This window comes from Falco biarmicus, chromosome 9 (genome assembly GCF_023638135.1).
Source record: "Falco biarmicus isolate bFalBia1 chromosome 9, bFalBia1.pri, whole genome shotgun sequence".
NCBI classification, from domain to species: Eukaryota; Metazoa; Chordata; class Aves; order Falconiformes; family Falconidae; genus Falco; species Falco biarmicus.
In genome coordinates this window covers 27,063,249-27,071,649 of record NC_079296.1, presented here as the reverse complement: position 1 = coordinate 27,071,649, position 8,401 = coordinate 27,063,249, and the positions used below count along the sequence as shown (strand labels likewise).

The following is an 8,401-nucleotide window of genomic DNA, read 5'->3' as shown; positions in this document are numbered from 1 at the left end:
GGCAGGTCAGCAGAGCTACAGCGAAAGTGAAGTGGCTGGTATGGGGCCAAGGAGGGGGGACACAGGGCAGGGGGGCTGCCGAGGCTCCCGGTTGCAATGGCTCAGCTACCCAGAGCCAGGGATAGCAGAGCTGGGGCAGGCATAGCTCCCAGCGTGTCCCCCTCCACCCTGTCCCTGTCCCCCACTCCTGAGGGCTCTTCCTGACCATGCTCTCTTCCCACTTTCACCACAGAGGGTCCTGGGTCAGCAGCAGCAGCAAGCCTGGAGGGGTGGCTTCTTGTTGGAGGTGAATCTGAGGCACCCACGCGCTGATGGCTTCATGAACACTGACAGCAGAGCCAGGGAGGGCACAGGGGTCTGAGCCCAGCCCCCGCCTAGGACTCGCTGGGATGAGGGACCACGAGGACCTGGCACAGGTACAGCAAAATGTGATGCCACAGTGTGGCCTGAAGCATGATCCCCGTTGGTGTGTTGCTCCCACCTCCTACTTGATCCATCAGCCCTGGGGTGCAGAAGTCTCCGGGGGGGGTTACACTCCTCCTGCTCCCCCTTTGGGACACATATCTCTCTAGGTCTCTGACCTGCTCCCACTCCAGTGCGTATGGGCCCTGTGTCACTCGGCCCCATTGCAGCGTACTCTCCATGCGTTTCGGCAATAAGCCCTGTTTGTTTTCCCAGCTGGACTGGATAACCAGCCCAGCAACACGGCCAGACTATGGCAGTTGAGCTTTGGGGACAGCCGTATCAGCTGCCGTATCCCTGCCTGCAGCAACTACTGAGGTGGGACCTCAGCATGGCTGTAAACCTTGATATTCCCATACCCACCAAGCAGCTGCTCCCCGTCCTGGGATGATGCCAGCCTGACCAGTCTAGGTGGTCTGAGTGGGTTGAGGGGAGTCCTTGGGGACACTATAAAAAACACCTGCCCTGCTCCTGACCACACACTGAGAGCTCCCCACTGTCCAGCAATAAGGCAGAACATTTTAAAAAGTGATGAGAGCACAAGAAGAACAAGGTTTCTGACTCCTGAAGCTCCACAGGAGCGGTTACGCAGCACAGTGATTCCCTTGCTGTCTTGTGCTTGGGCAGGACCCAGGTGTCCCCCAGGGACGGCACTACCATGGCTAATGTCATCCGTGTGCCCTGGGCTGGGGTTTCCCTGCTCTGGCAGGAGCACAGCTTTGCCCAGGCAGCGGAGGGGAAACTGGCAACAAACACAGCCACGGTCCTGTTGCTTGGAGGGCTCCCACCCCTCGGCTGCACTGCAGGAGCTCCCTGCTTGCCCAGTCTCCCGATGCTCCTGATTTGGCTTTATTTTGCCAGGAGCAGCTCTCTCTACAGTGTAGTTTACACACAGAGTGTGCTGGCTCGGCCAAGGACTTACCGACAGGGTGGCACATGTGATCCCAGGGGCAGAGCAGGGTCCTGAGGCTGAGACAGTCCCTGGGGTGAAAACTGCATCCCCCCGAAGTGTCTGCACAAATCTCTCCCTTAAGACCATCTTTGAGACAGGACCAGGGCTGGGTTTTTGGCAATTGTTTGTGCTGCCCTTGGCTGGAGTTACATGGCCCTGGTCTGGCCTAAATTTCAGGTTGATGCTGCATATGTAGCACAGCCTTGCTGACACCCTGCCTGTGCTCTCTGCTGCGGAAGGATGAGAAGGTAGCAAACCGTAGCCATGTAAGACACCAGGACTTTCCCAGAGATAAGCAGTATCTGCCTGCCCGTGGTGGGATGGGCTCTGTCTCGGTGGGCTGTACTGCCAAGGGTTGGAGTGTGCTGGCTGCCACCCCCTCAGCCGGACACGCAGGGCTGCATGGCTCTCCTGGCACTGCCTGGCCGTCCCACAGATGCAATGGGTCTGTTGTGGTCCCACCAGGCTTCCTGCTCCTGTGTGCAAACGGAGGCATCCGTTGGTGTCCAGACTGACACTTCCAACTGACAACACACATTTTTCCTCCCTGTTTCTCAAACAAGGAGCATTAACTTTGCAAGGCTGCGGTGAAAGCTCACACCCTCACAAGCAACTCCTCCCCAACAAGTTTATCGAGTCATTCGTGTGACCCCATTGCAGGTCATTTTGCAACATTATGGTGGTGACCTTTTTTTTTTTTAGGGCCCTTCTTAGGCTAAGCTGGATTCAGGCAACAGCAGCTTGTGGTTTGCACCATCCTTGAGCATTGACCACTGACAGGTCCAAGTGCAGCATCCAAAGCTCAGCCCAGCTGAAGAAGCACATCCTCTGGTCTGAATCCACAGCAGAAGCGGGAGCTCGATGCATTCCCAGCTGGATCTCAGCAAAGGTGATTTGTTTAAAATAATTTCTATGGCTTCCCCACTTATTTTGGCTGCTGGCTTTGGGAAAGCAGGTTAAATCTATGCTGCTAGACAGCACCGGAGGCTGAGCTTATTTCAGAAGAAGCTGTTGGAGGACGTTGCTCAGCTCTCATTCTGAACAGGCCTAAAATTAGATCTGGGATGTAAAAGTTGATGAGTACAGATAGGTGAGTCTGGCTCCAGATCAGCAGCTTTTACTACAGAGCTGGGATGCTACCACTGAAAACGGTTGCCATTTGGGACCAGTTTTGCTCCAGCAATATTTCAAGTTTATCAAACCCCCTTTGAAGGCCTGAGCAGGTGGAAGGGGCATAGGGAGCAGTAAATAAGTGGGAGCTTAAAAAAAAGCTCCCTGAAATGACCAGTTCCCCAGGACATGACAGGAATCACTCACAGATCCCTCCTGAAGAAACCCAGCTCTTCACTAAAAAGAAAAACTACTTTCTAAAGCACAGTCAGAGCAGCGCAACGCAATGCCCAGGCAGGGAGCAGGCTGCATCCAAGCCTCCTTCTCCGTTGCCCAAGGTTGGTGACATCCCCCGGCAGGCCCCTGTGCCATCTGCTCCCCATGCCTTGCTGTGCCCTGCCTAGAGTTGTGGGGATGCACACCACAGAGCAAAAGAACTGGAGTGTCTTAGCCTGCAAACTGCCTGGCCTAAGGTAAATAACACACCTGGGTCTAGCCGTACCCCGCAGCAGGAGATGGCTGCTCCACGCTCTCCTGCAGGGTGCAGACTGCGTGCAGGGGCTGGCTGCATCCCCTTAGCATCACCCACATCAGGTGTGGCGAGGGCGGGGGCTGCCCAGCCCTTCTGCACATGCAGAGAAGATGGAAAAAGCCCACCAGTGTGGCCTCTCAGCCTGCCTGCAAGGCGCTGACGGGGCCGAAGCGAGCCATGCAGAGGGACCCCAATGACAGCGCAACCGGTCCTCTCTCAGGACCTGGACTGAAGGCGCTGGTGGGGCTATCTATAGCCCACGGAGACACCCTGCCAGTCTGACCACATCTGTGGATGCTCTTCAGGTGTCTGGGGAGAGGATGGGGAATGACCATCACTTGCACATCTTTCCCCCGCACCCCAGTGAAAACACCCAAAGGGGCCGAGGACGTGGGGAGGAAGACTGGACCCACCTCCTTGCTGAAGTGCTGGGAGGGGGCAGGGGGTGTGCAGGCAGTCGGGTGTATGGGGGGACACCCAGCTACAGCAGGTGGGGGGCAGCGGGGAGGTGCAGGCTCTGTCAGGAGAGGTGCCTGCATGCACAGCCTAGGCACTCCATCCCGGGGCTGTGGGGTGTGCATCCTCACTGAGTGCACCGTGGCAGGGGGCTCACAGCTCCCTTCCCCCAGTGGGCGCTGGATGTGGCCCTCTCCCATCCTCCCTGGCAGCTGTGGCTGTCTCCTTGCCACCAAGGGCACTGCACAGTGGGTACCAACAGCCGCATCTCCCAGGGAGGGGTTTGACACCACCCCCCTACCCAACCACCCCCCCAATCTGCCTTCTCCCACTCCTGTCCCAAAGCAAGATGATGCTTCCCACAAGCGTCCCAGGGACCCCTTACTGTTCAGCCCCTCGGTGGCCACCCCCTGTCTGTGCCCACAGGGCCTGGTGGCCCTGCTCTGCAGCAGCTGAGCCTCTTCCCTGGGTGACGCTGTCCCGGCCCCTCTCCACCACGCAGCGCAACCTCCCCCACTTCACAAGCTGCAGCAGATGGTGGAGGTGACATTTGTCTGCAAGTGACGTACTTGACAGTGGCCGTGTCCCCCCTCCTCCCTTCGCCCTGGATGGAGGAGCCTTGAGACCACCCAGCAGAGGCGGGATGGGCAGACACAGTCTGGGGGGTCCCCCCCAGCCCCCACCTCTACCACAAGCCCCCCAGCAGACATCTGCACCTCTTGTCCATCAGCATCCCTCCCAAAACCCCTCTCCCAAGGGGCTGAGGCACGGGGATGGCTGGAGGGGCATCATCCCTGAGGGCGAGCGCCCATCACCACAGGGTGTCTGAGGGGGGAGCTGGGTGGGGGCACAGGGGACTCCTGTTCGTTCTCTGTTTTCTGCCTTAATTAGAACCCGGAGAGACCAGGCAAAATCGCATTAGCGTGGGGCCCCGGTGCGCTGAGCCATCCATCTTTTTTTATTACAGCGTAATGGGGCTGCTCGCGAGGCGCCGTGCGATTTGTCACAGGCCTCGTTCCCTGATAACGGGCATTTGTCATCACTTTCTTCCTGTGTTAATGTCATCATCGGCGAGCTGACAGGCAGACCCGTTGAGGGAGCACTGGCGACAGACCACATCCGTCAACCTAATATTTCCATGGCTGTGGGGATCAGCCAGGCTGCGAACACACATTAAAGTGCTTATGAGGGGAGGAAGAAAAAAAAAAAAAGAAGCCGTTGTCATTAATTAAAATGTTAGTGTGAGCCTGTGCGCGGGTGGCGCTGCACGGGGACGGGGGGACGGGGGGCTGCAGCACAGGAGGACGTGGGACAGTGCGGGTGCGATGCAGTGGCCTTTTAACGGAGCGTGCATCAGCTCCTGAAACCCATTTAAAAGATATTTGGGACTGGGGAATCGGCGGCAAGTGCGGTGGAAAGGTCATTGTTAATAAGGGAGAGCGTGCAGGAGCACGCAGGCATGGCCAGCGGAGGATGGCACCCACGGTCACCCCCCTGGAGGGGGGTGGTGTTTGTCCTGCAGGGTGTATTTGAGCCACTCATGTCATGACATGAGTGGCCTCAGACCTACGTGGCAGCAGGACAGGCTGGGGGGGAGGTGACCCCTCAGTGGGTCACCTTTGTGGCTGGGCAAAGGCAGGAGTGGGGCGTGGGGTGAGCTGCAGACAAGGCAGAGGGGGCTGAGCACCCCACAAGTGGTGCTTCAGGATGGGGCTCTGCGGCTGCATGCCAAGCGCGTGGGCAGAAGTCCGGAGGGCCAAACCTGGGACCCTCCCCACCACAAGCAGCCAGCGAGGAGACCTGCCCCAGGCCCTGGGGCTGTCTCAGGGCAAGGGGGCTCAGGTCCTCATCCCATAATATTTGGCTGTTGCCGTGGAAACAGGTGATGGGAAGGAGAGTGAGCAGCAGAGGGTGCATGGCACCCTGGTTTTTCATAGTGGGGAGTCTGTTTTCTGTGCTTTCTGGGATTCCTGTGATCATACAGAACAGGAGGCTTTGGGTGGCTTTTTTTACTTATTTTTAAATTAGATTTTGGGGTGTTTGGGAGTTTTTTATGGTGAGTGTCTCAGCCAGCTCTACTCACTGCCCTCCCAGATCCCACAATGTCCTGGAGAAACCCTGGTTTGCACTGCAAAATGTGACTCCAGGAGCCCTGATGTAGCCCAGGGGGGTCCAGAAATGTTTCTTCCTCTGCCCAAATCCAACCCGCAGGTCCCCAGCCTGTGACTGGACACGATGCCGTAATTTCGGGCAATGGGCAGGGAGCCGGCAGCTATGGGCAGCGCTCAGGCAGGCGTGGGCAGTGCTTAAACCCTGCTTGGTGCAGAGGGGAGGCGCGAGGTTTGAAAATGTCGCTGTGCGCAGCACCTTCACCCCCACACCCCCATCCCAGGGGATGGGCAGAGGCAGGCTGTGAAGAAGGCCACATGTGGCCCATGTCCCCGGGAGGCTCCCAGGACTTTCCTTCATTGCTCTTCCTCTCTGTCCTTCCCTGTTCCAGACACAAGCTCCGTGCATGGCAGAGTCAGGTTTGGGGGGACCCGCATGGATATTTTTAAAGACCTGAACCCCCACACAGCCCAAAGTCACTTCTGTTAATGCACCCGAAAGTTTGGGTCCCCGGCCAGCACCTGGGGCTGTCACCCAGGCTGGGGGTTTCTGGCGTGGGGAGAACTGGGACGGGGTTAATTATTTCCAGGTGCTGGTGGGGAAAGGGGCGCAGAGCAGGGGCTGACGGTCCTCATCCACACCATGGTTGTGGGTCAGCCCACCACCAACAGCACCTGACAAGCTGCAGACGTTAGGGAAAAAGTGTCCTGGAAATTTTCTCAGGGCTGGCCAGTGGTGGCGGGGCTCCCAGCCCCGTGACATCCCCAACTGGGTCCCCAGTCCCCTGGCTGCAAACCCTGCCACCAAACCCTCCCTGCGCCCCGGCTCTCTGCCATAAATCACTGCCCTCCATTGGCCAAGGACCTTTTAAAAAGGATTTATTAGGGGGGATTTAAGCACAGGCAGCAATACGGTTTCATAAATCGGAAGGCAATAGTGCTCATCATTACCGGTTCATTCGGGGGGTGGGATCCCCACTCCCCTCATCCCCGTGGCCGTGCTAACAGCCTCCTCCCCAGCGCCGCTGCCTCTGCCGCTCCCCTTTGCCTCCCAGTCTGTGGAGACCGCGAGCGTGGAAAATCCCCAGACAGGGAGTGTAAATGCTTGTTCTTTGTAAATGAAGAACATAATTAACATTAAATTAAGGTAATACAAATGAAGACAACACAGAGCCTGACAGGATGAGTGTTTGGGGAGGCAGTAGAGAGAAGTGATTCATATTTTTAATTTACTGTACAAATAGACTAGCAGGGCTGGGGGGAAAAGGGCCATCCAAGTGGAGTGGGGATTTTTTTTTTTTTTTCCCACTGTTGTTTTGCTGTGCTTTAAGCACACAATGACTATTAAAGTCAACTGCCCATATAATAGGACATCTCCTACATGACTGCTCTCCGAGAGGCAGCTTGCTGTAGCAATAAATTCTGGGAGTGCCATCTGCTGGTGCGCACCCTTCGCCGGGCACCCTTGCCTCGGCCACCCCAACACTGGGCACCCTTGCCTCAGCCACCCCGACACCGGGCTCCCGCACCCAGACCAGCCCCAGCACCCAGTGCCTGCTGCAGACACCTGCTCCTGTAGACCGCTGCCCATGGACCTGCAGGCATTGATAGAATATTATCTTTTCTATAGGGTAACAAACACTTTTTTTCCCTCCTCAAATATGCCCTTAAATTGTTCTTTTTTTTTTTTTTTTTAAGAGGCTGAGAGGGTCCAGTCAATGCTGAGGAAATATTTTAGGCTTTCAAAAGAAACAAATCACTGTTGTCCACCCCTCCAAACTGCTGGGTTTCAGCTGAGCGCCCTTTTCCCAGAACACCGTAAAAAATCACCTATTTTAGGTTTTTCCCCTGCAAAAAGACTCCTGATCAGAGCCCGTGTGAAACTGCAGGCTTGCCTGGAGCTGGCTTTGCACTTTAAGGAGATGAGAGCTGTGGTCTCAGCCCGGGGAGACCCCACTGCAGGATGACGTTCAGCCAGGAGCAAGCCAGGTTTGTCGTAGCATAAGGGTGTGCACAGGGCTGTGATGCCTGGAACAGGCACGCCCTCAACACTGCGTCCCTGTCCCCACGTCCTTGTCCCCTTCCCTGGTGGACTCCTACCACCACTGTGCAAAACAAAACTAAAAGAAGGTGCCAAGAGGACCCGTTCATGGCTGAAGTCACCCTTCCCAGGCAGAAGATGCCCTGGGATTGTGCTGAGAGCCTCCCACTCTATGCTAAAACCAGAGGGGGTGTTTCGCCATCTGGGGTGATTTCCTAATTTTGGGGGTGCAGCCTTTGCCCTCTGGGTCACTTGTGTCCTGGCAGTTATTACCACGAGTGGTGCTCGGGGGTCCAGGGCTGGCCGGGCTGGCAGTGGGGAGGGGCTGGTCCTAGCTCCTTGTTCCATCATTTGCCATGTCCTGCTCCTTTGCTGCCCTTTCCCCTCCCCTTCCATGCCCATTCCCCAGGGTGCTGGGGAGGGCAGAGGGGCTGTTGCAGGACAAACCCTGTATCTGAAGGGAAGGGGTCCCCGCCACTTTTGCCTTCTCCATGCTTTTACTGAAGGCACGTTTGCACACAAGGCTCTGACTGGGCTTATGTGGAGTGCCCCAGTATGGGCACTGGGAGATGGTGGGGCGGTGGCGGGGGATGGGGGGGGTAGGGGTGGGGAGTGGGGGTCCTGCCCCCACCCCGCAGTCTCAGATCCTCTGTGAGTACTGATGTTGAGCTCTGCCTGTCAGCCTGGGCTGCTCCCCACGGTGTGCTGTGCCAGATGCACCACGTCCTTGCCACCATGCA

At 57.0% G+C, this 8,401-nt stretch overlaps 1 long non-coding RNA gene across 1 annotated transcript; it reads left to right on the top strand.

The window, feature by feature from the left end:
• The first annotated feature begins 240 nt into the window (after positions 1-240).
• Positions 241-4,705, top strand: LOC130155322 (uncharacterized). Its single transcript, XR_008824000.1, has 3 exons — positions 241-416; positions 2,117-2,303; positions 4,480-4,705. It is a non-coding gene; the product is annotated as an uncharacterized LOC130155322 (long non-coding RNA).
• The last annotated feature ends 3,696 nt before the right edge of the window (positions 4,706-8,401 follow it).